Genomic DNA, 15,603 nt, shown 5'->3' with positions numbered 1-15,603 from the left:
TTCTTTTTTTTGAACCGGGACTTAGCTGCAGTGCTCTCTAGATAGGGATGCGCACGAGACAAAACTCGAGCATTCCTATCTCGTCCAAGGGCGCCCATGTTGTGGTTTCCAGGGGGGCAAGTATAAGCAACGTTTCAAATATAGTTTCAAATTTTGCTGTAACTAATGTAAAAATTCTATTAGGTTTTCGATATTCCCAAGTAGAATTTCCTCATGGGGGCGAGCGCCCCATCTTGTCCCCCCTGATGGGCGCCCTTGGTCTCGTCTCGAAAATGTTCTGTAAAAATGATGTCTCGACTCGAAAAATGTATATTTCTCTATTGGAAGAGTTGTGTCTCGACTCGAATTTTGTCAGGGAAATTCTGTCGACTCGTTTCGTTCGCATCCCTATCTCTAGATGATGTCTCTTTGACAGTGTCACAGTTCACATGAGTTTATTGATATAATGAGAGGAAAGACTGGAAATTTCTTAATAGGAATAAACTAGGGAACTGTAATTTATTCACAAACGCATTGTTCTCTACATATTCATCTCTTATTGCCTAGCATTTCTCACATCTATGGATCAGTCCGTTAGTATAATCTGCAAAAAAAATCTGTGGAATCAAGACAAACCAATTTCCATCAAATTAATGATCTCATTATCAACCGCAACATGTCTATCCCGAAACATTGTTTTGGGAGGAGATAATAAGAAGTTAGCGGACGGAACTAGATCGGGTGAATGTAGAGGATGTTCGTAGCCATAGTGGCGCACAAATGTGTGCCATTGCACTGACCCCTAGTAGCAACACACGTTTTCAGAGCAAATCCCGTCTCTTTGTTTCGATATTACCCCATACATTTTACATTACATTTCTTGCCATTTGTTTCTGTGATCGTGTCCCCCTTTCTTTGTAAGTAATCAGTCAAGATCACATTTACATGGTCCCAAAATCACGAACAACAAAACCTTGTTGGATGAATGCTGTCTTTTAGTCTTTTGAGGGTACAGGACGAGATATTTTTTACTCATTTCTTTGGTTTCAGTATGAAATAGATACATTAATCATTTATCTATATTCACAAATCTTTTTACAAAAGCATCCTTGTTCTCGTGGCATAGGTCCAAAGTGCTTTGTGCACATTGCACACTTTGCTGTTTTTGAAAAAGTGTTGACATTCCTTTCTCCTCGCTGTTACTTTGCTCATTTGCAGAATGTTACTTCTTGTAAATTATTCATTGTAGCTTTGGAAAATTTAAGATTACTTATAATACTCCAACTGACCAAAGCAGTATATATATTTTAAATTATATATTTGTGTTACAGTTTCGGCTATATAACATAGCCTTCCTCAGACACATTATGAGAGAAATATCCAATTTTGACATTATATTCGTATTGGATATTTCTCCCATAATGTGTCTGAGGAAGGCTATGTTACATAGCCGAAACTGTAACACAAATATATAATTTTAAAATATATATACTGCTTTGGTCAATTGAAGTATTATTAGTAATGTTACTTCTGTATACAACATTGTCTCAACGAACCCTCTATTAATGTTTAACTTCCTATAGTGCTGCCAAAATGTCTTGAGCCGTGGTAAAAAATGTGAACTAAAGCTCACACCCTCGACACACCCACTTGTTGAACCAATGAGGGTTCACTCTGCTAAGCGAGAGAGCGGATACGAAGGGGAGTGGAATTCCTTCTGCCGATACAAGCGCTTGGAACGAAGGACTAGGTGTCAAGTCAATGTGGTATATCTATAGTTAAACAGATAATAGTCACACGTCTATCTTGAACTATTATCTGCTCAAATTTCACCTCCACGTTTGGTTCTGTATCCGTTGAGGGACAACCTTCTCTTGGGCCATCCTGTAGATTTGTGTTGTCACATTTGAATTCTTTAAATCTCCGTCCTTGACTCTTAACTACTGGAAGTGATAGAAATTCGCCACAACTTCCAGCTACAATATTGATCTACATATATAGAGCAAAAACGATCAGAAGCGATTTTCTGGACTAATTTTGCGATCTAAGGAAAGATGTAATCTCTTGTAATCCTTTATTCAAACTGGAAGCAAGGGCGCCGATTTCTCTGTAACTTTCGGTGAGGGAAGGCATTCAGATGTGTGTTTGATTGTAGACAAGAGTCTAAGAAGGCATATATGAGGATTTTAATAGAAATTGAATTCAAATTATACGAAATATGTATATTCATAAAAAGATACATATAACAATAAAAAATACATATTCATAAAAATACATGATGGCCCGTCCACCCCCACCCCCCTTAGGATCGGCGCCCTTGACTGGAAGTGACAGAAGTCAACCACTTACGGTTTTAGTGTTGATTGTTACAAAATTGAAGAAAAACCTGTAATAGATAGTGACAACCGGTTTTCACCAATTACTTGAATCCCAAGAACATATTGTATCTCTACTCTAATTTCTTTACTAAAATCAGAAGTGGTACTATTCTACTACAAGGTGGTTTCAATTTTAATTGAAAAAATATCACACCGCACAAACCAAACTTCTTCACGTGATGAACACGTGACACGGCTACTTGTTATTTCATAGATACTAGTATTGAAAATGAGTGACCTTTCGTTGCTGAGGATTTATGACAAGTAGCTAACACTTTATGTTTATTTCTACGTAGCGAGTTTATTTGAATATCCTGAATATATAGGATACTAACACTTTGTGGTAATTTCTGCAACTTCACGCGAAAAGCATATTAGTAAGAGAGGAAGTTTTTATGCAATAGTTGCTGAAACATATAATCATATGAACATGTCATTTTTTTACTGTGAAATTTAAAATTACATATATTCACACGATAAGGTTATAATATTACAATAACAATATGTTATTATATCAGAGTCTCTATTATTCTTGGCCATAAAAGCAAACATAATACGACCAGCATTAGAAATATACTCGTTCTTAGCACGGGTAGAATACATTTCGTTTTGGACATAAAGTTCAATGGAGGCTGAGTTTTAATTTAAACGGCATCGGAAGTATCACTGTTCATACCAGCGACCTCGAAAACTATGTATTCGACACTAATATAAGTCATTTTCGATCATTTTTAAATATCTACCACCTCCCTTTAAGTTGCGCCGTCAAAGTGAAGTAATAAAAATCATTCCAGGTCCAAGCCTCATAAATGTTGAAAATTTGATCGAGATCGGTCTTACGGCTCAAGAGTTAAGTTTTATTTATTTTCATATATCTCCTCTCCTCTCTTCCTGCCCTAAGTACTACCGTCAAAGTGAAATGACAAAAAAAAAAAAAAAAAAAAAAGTCCGAACTTCATTTATATTGAAAATTTGATTAAGATTGGTCAGGCTGTTCAAGCGATTAAGAGTCACAAACATGGTCATTTTCAATTTTATTAGCTATGTATATTTTGGTCATAGTAGACAAGATAATGTATAAATGTGTAAAACGTTTCTAAAGTATTTTATGAGGTTGAGTTGGAGATGATAATAACGTACAGTATATAATACGTCAATGTTTGTGATATCTCATTACGCAATTAAGATAGTGTTTTTTGATTGGTGCCTTCCATGGCTTCCATGGCGAGCTTCCATCATGATCCGTGAACTTTCGATCTGTACACTTACATTTTTTCAGGAACTGCTTATTCGATTTGGACCAAAACTATTCAACATACTTAATGATGGCCTGTTTGGATTACTTGCCAAATCTGAAATTGGAAATTGTAAAATCTTTTATTTATTTCTTTGTGAACTAATATTTATCAGAAACAGCTTGACCAATTAGAACCAAAATTGACATGAACACTTATTGATATCTTGCCAAATTCGTTCGAGATTAGGTAAGATTAAAACATGAGACAAATAAATGCTCAAAAATTACCTGAGCATAAGGCCACATTGCCACGTTAAATGCATCTTGTAGCTGTCATTAAAAAAGAAAAGTGCAACCCGATTTTTCTATTTACTATTTAGATGTTACAACTTCTTGAAAGCAAGAAATGTGTCTCCACATATGCAGCACTGCACTCTAGTGGACAAACAGTGAACCTCCTCATTAAAAGCGTGTATTTTGGCGCACTTTCCCTCCCTGTCCAAAAGAATCCGTTGTGTAGGAAGCGGCGAAACTGGTCAGCGGAAGGGCGATAGCAGGTAGCAAGCAAGACGTCCCAGAATGTTGCACACTAAACACCTTGGTACATTTGTCATACAGCTTTGCACGATTTCTATACCTCTCTTGAAAACAGTATATCGGAGAAAAGACCTTCATGACTATCTTCATTCGTCATTGGTTCTAAAACAAGACCTTATTTCTCAAAAGCCTCATTCCAAAATGACTTCCTCTTAGAACCTTTTTCAAAGTCGGAAACAAATTGAAATTGGTGGACGTGATGTCGGAACCATACGGCGGGGGTCAAGGTGCTCCCAATCGAGGGTAGCAAGACAATTATACATTACTGGCGCCGAGTGTTGTCTCGCATTGTCGTCAAAAAATAGAACACTAAATATCGGAAGAGCATGCCGCTTCCTACGATTAGCACATTTCAGTTTTGTCAGGATTTGAAATGTCACTACGAACTGGTTATTCCAAGCTCCGTATTTGCTGAACATTGAATATGCAGCTCATCCAAACTTCCTGTTAGTGTTGCGATAGTGTCATCTGTAGAATCTTGGTCGTATGTACGTCACCAAATTACGTGTGAATGGCTCTTACATTAAATTTAAGTACCGTTTACCACGTTCGTATATAATTTATTGCGGACCGCGGTGGCTCAGTGGTAGAGCGTTCACCTCTATTGCGTGGGGTCTCTGGTTCGATTCTAGCTCGCGTCAAGTGAACTTTGTGGTGGACAAATACCGTGTGCGTGGGTTTTCTCGGGGTTCTCCCGTTTCCTCCCACTTTATTCATTCCATCATTCCATTCATTTATCAACAGAGGTAAAACTCAAAGATTTCATTTCCTATTCATGATTTATCGGGAGAAAAGGAGGGCAAAGCTATTTTCCGACCTCCCTTTGTGCCTTAATGTAGGCTTCGAACTGTTGCACATACAGACTTTTTAATGTGCTTTTGTTTATCAAGTTTTCGTTTAGTGACGTCAGGGTGAGTGACGTGTATTACCTTACGCCCTCTAGTGACAATACGTAAGGGCAGTTGTAGTAGCGAGATGCACACACACACACAGTTACAGTTCGTGTTCTGTATGAGTGCTGTGCGCTGGAAGTTGCTGCTCTCTAGGAAGCAGTCGTATGCAACTATCGTAGAGTGCGGTCAACACAGATCGTGTGCCTGTCTAACACAGATCGTGAGTTTAATAGTAAGTGAAGTGAATATAATTACGTGCTCCGGTGTGATTTTTATAGCTACTGGAAGTTAGTACTGCAGGAAGTTGGGACGTGTATAATATTGGACTCCAGCCTGTGCACAGGACTGACTGACAGTGTAAAAATCACGTCGAATCTTCTAGAAGATAGGAAGATCAAGGAGAGCATTACCTATAAGAGGTTTTTTTTTTCTTTTTATCCAAGACGACAAAAGGAAACCACGCTTGCGGAAATTGAGGTAAGGTACTCACGTATTCTATTTAATTTTTTTTCTCTCTTTTTATAAAATTTCCAACATACTGGTTATGGGCCCAGTGTGCTTAATAAGGCCCAGTGTGCTTACTGAAATTTTCCGAAACTGCTGTGTCTGGTTTTAAGTGCTTGAATAGTGCAACGAATGGCTTACGCATTATTTTAGGCGTGCTAGTGACATATGCATATTCTAAGTGAAGTGCAACTGTTGTGGTGTGAAGTGAAAATAGATTTATTGCATTTTACGTTTCCTAGTAGTAAAAGTCGAGACGCTTGTATTAAAATACACCTAGTAGGTCAGTTGGTCTGTGTCAGTTTTGTTTTCTTTCTTTAAACACGAAGATGGATTTGTTAAAGAATATAAAGCCGTTATCGTGTGAGAAAGAGTGGCCCGTATGGAAAAGAAAAATTAGGGACTTATTAGAATACCATGAAGGGACACTAGAAGTTATCGATGGCAAGTTGCGAAAACCGGAACCGTTAGAAGATTCCGCTTCAGAAGCTCAAAAGAAGAAGTATAGAGCAGAGTCTGACGTTTACCGGAAAGCTAATAGTTATGCGAAGTCGATGATAACTAGTGCAGTAACGGACGAAGTCTACCAGAAGATAATGGAGAAAGATACGGCTGAAGAAATGTGGTTAGCTTTAAAGAAGCTATTTGAGGCAAGTTCCACAGATCAATTGTTCAAGATTTGTATGGACTTTTTCGCCTTTTCTTGGAGTGAAAGTGAAGATGTTTCCACACACATAGCTAAATTGAACAGTTTGTGGATGGAACTTAACAGTGGATTGAAGGACAAAGGACATACTGAATTACCGGATCTTTTGTTGATCTGTAAAGTGTTACATATCCTACCCAGTACTTTTGAAACTTTCAAATCAAGTTGGATGTTGCTGACCAAAGAAGTACAACGTACGTTTGACGAATTAACTACACAGTTGTGTATGTTCGAAAGGAACTTTGTACAGCGGTCACCAGTAGGCAAGTACAAGGGTGCGCCTTCAGAGCAAGAAGTATTAGTAGTGAATCCGCCGAAGCAATTACAGAAGAAGGTGAAGAAAGACGATATTTGTAATTACTGCAGACGAAGAGGGCATTGGGTTCGAACGTGCAAAAAGTGGATTGCAGATGGGAAACCGCCTAAGAATGAGAAGAAGAAGAATCAGAAATCTAGTGAAACCAAGTTGACAATTGTCTATTCTGAGAACGAAGAATGTTCTACAGAAGAAAATGGACCTTTCGTTTGGTGGATTGACAATGGTGCAACGAAGCATGTAACACACACACCCGATTTCTTCCTCAATTATCAGAAGTTTGAGAACCCGAGTAGTATTTCAGCAGCAGGTAAAGAGAAGCTGCTTGCATTAGGGAAAGGTGACGTCAAAGTGCTTTCAAAAGTGAAAGGCAAGAAAGTTGACTTAATCCTTATGGATGTGTGGTACGTTCCGAATATTACGAAAAATCTGTTCTCAGTTTTGGCCGCACAGGATAGGAATAGGAATAGTAAATTTACATCCTCTACCACAGAGTGTTTGTTAGAAGTGGACGGAGTTGCTATCGTTCAAGGCAAAAGAAAAGTACAAGGGGCATTGTTCAAAGCGCAGTTTGAACCAGTACCCTCAAGTAATAGTGAAGAAGTGAATGTTGTGATGTCTGATAAAGCTCTTTTACAATTGTACCATAGCAGATTGGGACATCAGGACAAGCAACATATCAAAGATTTAATGAAGAAAGAGCTGAATATTTCTGTGAAAGATGAAAATGTTCTCTGTGACTCTTCTGTTTACGGAAAAGCGCACAGACTACCGTTTAGTAGTAGAAAACCTTCATCTTCAGTGGGACAGTTATTATCAGCAGATGTTTGTGGTCCCTTTAGTGAATCGTTTTAGAAATACAAGTACTTAGCTATATTCAGAGACGATTATTCAAAGTACAGGTTTGGTGTTTTTCTACATCAAAAATCAGAAGTGAAAGTTACCTTGAAACAGGTGTTAGCCAGTGCCAAGGCAGAAGGACATACCATTAGAGAGTTTCTTAGCGACAACGGAGGAGAATTCGATAATGCCGAAGTACGGAAGATACTCAAGGAGTGTGGCATCCATCAACGGTTCACAGCGCCTTACACACCGGAACAAAATGGGGGTAGTGAGCATGAGAATAGAACCATTGTGGAAATGGCAAGAACATTCCTTTACTCTAACCACGAAGTGCAATTTCCGCAAGAGATGTGGGCAGAAATGGCCTCAACAGCGATCTACATTCCTAACAGGACCGAAAAATCTTCACAAAAAAGTGTCAGTCCATATGAACTTTGGAAGAAGAAGAGAACAAGGATTAAGCATATGAGACAGATCGGTTGCAAGTGTTACGTGTACATTCCGGTACAAAAAAGAAGATGGACAGGAAAGCCAAGCAAGGATATCTCATTGGTTACAATGGAGATGAAGCATATCGAGTCTGGATTAAAGAAGAAAGAAGAGTTATTATCTCCAGGGACGTCAAAGAGAGTACACTTGAAGAAACGTCTAAAGAAGAAGTACAACTACGAACAAGGGACGTTCAGAGTAGAGAATCGGAAGAGATCTCAAAACCTATAGTCAAGCAAGAATCGGCAAAAATGAAAGATGATAAACCGCTAGTGTTTCCCAAGCCGAGTACGGAAGAGAAATTTAATGGTCAGGGCATTGTGTTGCGAGACCGAGCGACTCTGAAGAAACCTGCAAAATACGACGATTATGTGATGGCCGTAGAAGAGTTAGTTAATGACTTAGGCAGTCCCAGTTCCTATGACGAAGCCATACAAAGCAAAGAAAGTTTTGAATGGAAGAAGGCAATGGACAAGGAAATGGAGTCGTTGCGCGAGAATGAGACATAGGAACTATGTGATCTACCGCAAGGAAAAAAGGCAATTCCATGTAAATGGGTGTACAAGGTTAAGAATAACCCAGATGGTAGCATTGAGAAATACAAAGCGAGACTAGTGGCGAAAGGTTTTAGTCAGAAGAAAGACATCGACTACAAGCAGACTTTTAGTCCAGTGGCTAAACTTGGTACAATAAGAGCCATGTTGAGTGTAGCAGCGAATGAGGGACTACATCTACTTCAATTTGAAGTATCCACAGCTTTTCTCTATGGAAATCTAGAAGAAGAAATATATATAAAGCAGCCAGAAGGGTATCAAGATGGCTCAGAAAAGGTGTGCAAACTTAAGAGAAGTCTGTACGGATTGAAGCAAGCACCCCGTTGTTGGAACAGACGGTTTGGTGATTTCTTGCTTAATCAGGGTTTTAAGAAAAGTGATGCTGATCCATGCCTTTTTCTTCGGGAAAGAGATACGGATAAAATTCTCTTAATTCTTTATGTGGATGATGGCCTGGTCGCATTTAGTAATAAAGAAAAAGTTGATGAATTCCTAGCGACAGCGAATTCAAGATAACTGTTCAAGTAGAGGCTCACTACTTCCTAGGATTGGAAATAGAGAGGCGTGACAATGGCGATATCAAGATACATCAGACAGCATACACCAAACGACTGCTTCACAAGTTCCATTTTGATGCATGTAGAGCAGTAACCACACCTGTTATTAAAATGAAAACACCTGAAGAAGAAAAGGTAAACAAAGACTATCCTTATCGCAAGGCAGTGGGTTGTTTGATGTATCTCATGCTAGGTACGAGACCAGATATTGCCTACAGTGTGAGTGTGCTTTCAAGAACGCTTGAACATCCTACAGACACTGATGTCATGAGACTAAAACGTGTATTTAGATCCATAAGAGGTACTGTTGAGCTAGGAATTGTTTATCAGCATAACAAGAATACAGGTATTCTTGAATGCCTCAGTGATGCTGACTTTGCTGGTTGTGAGAAAACAGAGAAGTCAACCACGGGAGTTCTTGTGCTTTATTCTGGTGGAAGTATAAGTTGGCTGAGTCAACGTCAAAGTATGGTAACGACCTCAACCACAGAAGCTGAACTAGTAGCAGCTACAGAGGCGGCGAAGGAAGTCATCTGGCTAAAACGGCTTTTCCAAGAGATTACACAGCTGGAGAAGGTGCCCGTCATTCAAGTCGATAACAGCGCAGCGGTGAGACTTGCAGAGAACCCGGAATTCCACAAGAGGACCAAACATATTCAGACCAAGCAGTTCTTTATTCGCGAAAAGGTGACTCAAGAAGAATTAGGGGTGAACCAGATCTCAACACAAGAACAGCTGGCAGATTTGCTGACAAAGCCTCTCATGAGAAATAGGTTAGCACTACTTCGTAACAAGATAGGCCTTGTAAATTAGAACATAGTTAGTTGTACATTAATTATATATATATATGTAAGTAACTCAATATTGTTATCCATGTATCATAATATTGACGAAAACTTGTCAACAAGGGAAAGTGTTGCACATACAGACCTTTTTATGTGCTTTTGTTTATCAAGTTTTCGTTTAGTGACGTCAGGGTGAGTGACGTGTATTACCTTACGCCCTCTAGTGACAATACGTAAGGGCAGTTGTAGTAGCGAGATGCACACACACACAGTTACAGTTCGTGTTCTGTATGAGTGCTGTGCGCTGGAAGTTGCTGCTCTCTAGGAAGCAGTCGTATGCAACTATCGTAGAGTGCGGTCAACACAGATCGTGTGCCTGTCTAACACAGATCGTGAGTTTAATAGTAAGTGAAGTGAATATAATTACGTGCTCCGGTGTGATTTTTATAGCTACTGGAAGTTAGTACTGCAGGAAGTTGGGACGTGTATAATATTGGACTCCAGCCTGTGCACAGGACTGACTGACAGTGTAAAAATCACGTCGAATCTTCTAGAAGATAGGAAGATCAAGGAGAGCATTACCTATAAGGCCTACCGCTCACTGGCGACAAAACAGTTGCGCAACTATCTCGTCGCTGTCGCCTGCAGTCAGCAACTTCACGGAGACAAAACAGTTTTGTTGCCATACCCTCGCTCACTGGCGACGGCAACAGAAAAGTTGCCCAGCATTAGATATCACAATTTACATAATCGGCAACCGGAACAGTTCACATAATCGCTGGTTTCGGACATAAAAGAAAACTACCGCCCATTCCAATGGTTAAATAAATAAATTTAAATAAACTTTCGAAGGTGGCGTCAACAGGAGCGTTATTTCAGACTTCACTTGAGGGGGGCAAGAGTACCACCGACATAAGACTTTCACACGTTTTGTACTAGTATATTAGTAGACAATTGATTAAAGTACAGGGTGTTTATAAAACTCCGGGGTTTTAAAAATTCATATCTTATTAACGATAAAAGAGAGCAAAATTTAGTTAATTTCTCTGAAACGACTAGCTCAACAAGTTTTAGTCGTACTAATTGGAAATGTTTTTATCAACAGGTGGCAGCGCTGCGGAGCGTTGACCTTGAGACGACGTAGCGGCTGCGATAGTCAGTGAATCAGTGCCGTGCCGTGTGGATTGCGCTTCGCGCTATGGTGACGCGCTATGGTGGCCAGGACATGGCAAGAGATAGAGTACCGTTACGATGTGTGCCGTGCCACTCACGGGGCTCATATTGAACTTTATTAATTGGTTAAAACAAACGTGAAAATGTAAGCTTTCCAATCATGTATAACACATGTATCTACGTTTTTTAACTTATTTTGTCTCAAAACCCCGGTGGGGCTCATATTGAACTTTATTAAATGGTTAAAAACAAAACTTGAAAATGTAAGCTTTCCAATCATGTATAACACATGTATGTACGTTTTTTACTTAATTAAAATATTTTGCCTCAAAACCCCGGAGTTCTTTTTATAGACACACTGTATATGTATTCCTCAAACTCTTGGGGAGCAATTGTACCTCCTGCCCCCCCTAAATGACGTCCCTGGACGTCAATGAGTGACAAAAATGAGTGACAAAAATAACAGCTAATACGAACGGGAACAATTATTCGAATCAAAAAATAACAAGAATCAGGGCCGGCGCTAGAAGTTTTGCCGCCCTGGGCTGTACTTTCACATCCCGCCCCTTTATTATTTTCTTTCTTAAATTTTGCCGCCCCTGTATTGTTTACTTTTTCAAATTTTGCCGCCCATCAGACTTGCCGCCCTGGGCGGTGGCACGGCTCGACCAACCGTCGCGCCGGCCCTGACAAGAATAACGAAAATATAAAACGACTGGAAATAACTAACAGAACGAAACTAACAAAAGCGGCAATCCGACAACACTGTACAGTAACTGTACTCTCAATGTTCTACGTACCGTATAGCCATAAAATAAAAATTGGCTTTCTTCGTTCTTCCCGCGTATTCTTCACGTTTTAAAATCGGCCATTTTTATATAGTAGTTTTTTCTTCTTTTTTATATTTGAAATGGAAAGAAACTTGAAAATGATAATTTTATATGTATTTTTTCTAGTTGTGGGAAATTAATGAAAGTAGTAGTGTGTAGTATGACAGCGATATGTCATTATCGAAAAATGTACCTACCTGTGTTGTTTTTTCTTGGCTGGAAAGCTCATTCTAGTTTTGTATAACAGCGAAACATACTTCCTTCCATAATTTCTTCTTTATATATGTTTCTTGTTTAACGCTGAGCGTTTCTCTATATCCTCAATTAATTTTTCATAGTCCTTATCACTAATTAAAGACATGCTAGTCACTAATCAAAGAATGTATTAGTTTCCATTGCGAACACTTCTTTTTACGCGCTACACACGGAACGAACTGTTACGTGAAAAAACTTGTAGAAAACATTTATTTTTTTACCTTTCTATTTGGAGGTACCTCGGCAACTTTTCTGTCGCCGTCGCCTCAGTGAGCGGACTCCCATAAGACTCAATGCATTTTTAGATGTTGCGCAACTGTTCCGTCGCCGAGTTGTTGCCCTGCTGTCGCCCTGCTTGGCGACACCTCGGCAACTTTTCTGTCGCTGTCGCCTCAGTGAGCGGACTCCCATAAGACTCAATGCATTTAGCCAGAGCAACAAGATAGTTGCCCGACAAAATGTTGCCAGTGAGCGGTAGGCCTAAGAGTTTTTTTTTTCTTTTTATCCAAGACGACGAAAGGAAACCACGCTTGCGGAAATTGAGGTAAGGTACTCACGTATTCTATTTAGTTTTTTTTTTCTTTCTTTTTATAAAATTTCCAACACGAACCACAATCAGGGATTGAATTCGATAGAGTTGGGGGCCGCGGTGGCTCAGTGGTAGAGCGTTCACCTCTGGTGCTTGGGGTCCCGGGTTCGATCCCAGCCCCCGCCACGTGAACTTTGTGGTGGACAAACACCGTGTGCGTGGGTTTTCTCGGGGTTCTCCCGTTTCCTCCCACTTTCTTCATTCCACCGTTTCATTATTCATTACTCATCATCACCGTCTCCTTTAGCCAACCGGCATAACCGTGGGACGTAAAACTCAAGGATTTCGATAGAGTTGGTAGGTGCACAGACTATGATGTGAAATTAATTCTCGTATTTTAGGCCACTTTCCCTTTCCTCCTAGAGATTTGGTTTACAGGATTATGCCATGGGTCGAGAATAGCAGCCACGCAAAAACTAATGTTGTAACGTTATTTTCTTCTGTTACGTTACATTTCCTGATTTCAAATGTATATATTGAATATTTGTAAAGCACACGAGATTATAATGAATGACACAACACAGTTATGCACTTTTGAATATATATATATATATATATATATATATATATATATATATATATATATATATATATATATATATATATATAATATTATTTTCAGCATATATCGTGTTTGTCACATTAAAATATTATACATCTAATCTTTACAAGATGGTTCTTCGTTCTACATATTTTTCTTAGTTACCGTAACAACGAGATAAACAAGTAGTCATAGCAACGAAATTCAGAAATATATCGATATGATCAAGGATCTTGTAAAATAGAGGATCTGCCCCATATATATCTTCATCCTATTAAATAATGAAGCCAAAAAACAACCGAGCATCGGCACGTCTGATTGGCTACTTTCGTTCCCGACATCGTCTGATTGGCTACTTTCGTTTCCGCCATGTTTGTTGGCTCAAAACATTGCGATCCTATTGGGCGGAGTGGGCAGAGTAGGGGTGGCGAAACTGTGACGTATGGCTTCAAGATTTTATTGTAAGGGCAGATCCTCTATTTATAAGATCCTTGTATATTACAAATATTTAAATTATTTCTTTCTATTTTTCTTCTTCCTGTTAATTGCTTGTGCCTTTTAAATAGCACTTTTGCCCATAAACATTAACAATACTTAAAAAGTACATACAAAATATACATTATCGTTGTAGTGTGACCTTCTCGAGGTGCTTTCCGCGTCACCGTTCTACTCGTAGATCCGCCACTGGATTAAATATGCCTTTATATTAGCTCCCAATTCGTTTCAACTTTGTCGCGTGACAGTTATCATTCACATTAAAATATAAGGTAGTAGTAATAACATGTTTCGTTGTTAATGGTTCTCTGATAACGCGTGGATATATATAATTTCTTTGTCACTGACGCGTGTTACTATATAATTCAAAGTTACTATCGACTGTAATCTGGCAGCGGAAATCTTAATACACACACGCATAAAATTCGTATATATACACAAATTCTCATACTTGTATATTCAATTTGAAAGATGAAATTGTGGATCATGTCTGTGATTTTTACTTTTCTCATACTAGAATTCTCTTTGGCGGTAAGCAAATATATAAGCATTTCGTAATCTATTAGTTTATTTTCCTATGAACAAGGAGAGTGACGAAGATACTATTTAGTTTTGTTATACTTAAGTAAAAGTCACGTATAAAAGCAATTACTTTTTAATCCTGTCATTTCCAACTGAATGCCCTGTGACGTAATAGTTTGATGCTCCCCTTTCTACAAATCACATGGAGAGTGGAAGGAGTTGGTAGATAACGCAGGTAGAGAAAAACGTTCGTAACAACCAAAGGAAAACATCGATGTTTTTTTAGACATATTGTTCTCATGAATCCTTAACTACATGAACACTGTCACAGATTATATTCTCCTTCGTCATGTCCTCCCCTTTTCTCATTGTTCAGTTGATTTTGAGTTTAACGTCCCTTTCAGCAGCGAGGCTATATAAGACGGGATCTACTGATTAACGTGGAATCAGAACCACACGAGTTCCCGCCGGAAATCGAACCCGGGTCTCCCACGGCAAATTCACGTACGCTAACCATTTAGCCACGAAGGAGCTACACTTTTTCTTATTGTGTTTCTTTCTATTCTTCTGAGATAATAAAAATATAGTAATACGTCACATTGTATCAGGTACTTGGAAATGACTGTTAAGAACCATTGTTTCTGAACCTTTTGTTCATGGGGAACCGTTCAAAAATTTTCTAAATGCATATCCAGTGGTCGAAGTGAGACGGTATGCAGTGGTATGCCATACCGCCTCTGGTTTTTCAGTGATGAAGGCATGGGAATGCGGCGTAGGATCGAAACTGCGTAGCATCGAAACTGCGTACGATCGAAAAATTCAGCTCAAAACCTGTTTCGATCCTACGCAGTTTCGATCGTACGCAGTTTCGACGCTACGCAGTTTCGACCGTACGCAGTTTCGATCCTACGCAGTTGCCCTGAAATAATTTAAATTTTAATCATGCGCTCAAAAAATATATTTTTTTTCTCTCTCTTTAATTTGTTTAACCTGTGCAGCTATAAATTAGGGTTATATTCATGGACTCCACACGACCTAAACTGCGTAGGATCGAAACTGCGTACGGTCGAAACTGCGTAGCGTCGAAACTGCGTAGGATCGAAACTGCGTAGCGTCGAAACTGCGTAGGATCGAAACTGCGTACGGTCGAAACTGCGTAGCGTCGAAACTGCGTACGATCGAAACTGCGTAGCGTCGAAACTGCGTAGGATCGAAACTGCGTAGGATCCACACTGCAGGTAGGATGGACAAGTTACAGGCGTATGGATTGAGAATCAATTATGATTTGCAATGATGACTATGTCAGAAGTGTAATACTAACTTTGAAACAGCTTCGACGGAATATAATGTAAAATAGTTA

The 15,603-nt window shown here is 39.2% G+C and overlaps 1 protein-coding gene and 1 pseudogene across 1 annotated transcript in view; one reads left to right on the top strand and one right to left on the bottom strand.

Moving 5' to 3' along the window:
* LOC145686680 (protein argonaute-2-like) overlaps nt 1-15,603 on the bottom strand; it is a 181,387-nt gene that overhangs the window by 119,776 nt on the left and 46,008 nt on the right. The window lies entirely within an intron of this gene.
* Nucleotides 9,165-9,866, top strand: LOC145685588 (uncharacterized; annotated as a pseudogene).

Source organism: Thermobia domestica, chromosome 5 (assembly GCF_964235325.1).
Source record: "Thermobia domestica chromosome 5, izTheDome1.hap1.1, whole genome shotgun sequence".
Classification (NCBI taxonomy): domain Eukaryota; kingdom Metazoa; phylum Arthropoda; class Insecta; order Zygentoma; family Lepismatidae; genus Thermobia; species Thermobia domestica.
Note: the sequence above shows the minus strand (reverse complement) of the source record. Positions and strands in the feature narration are given on the sequence as shown.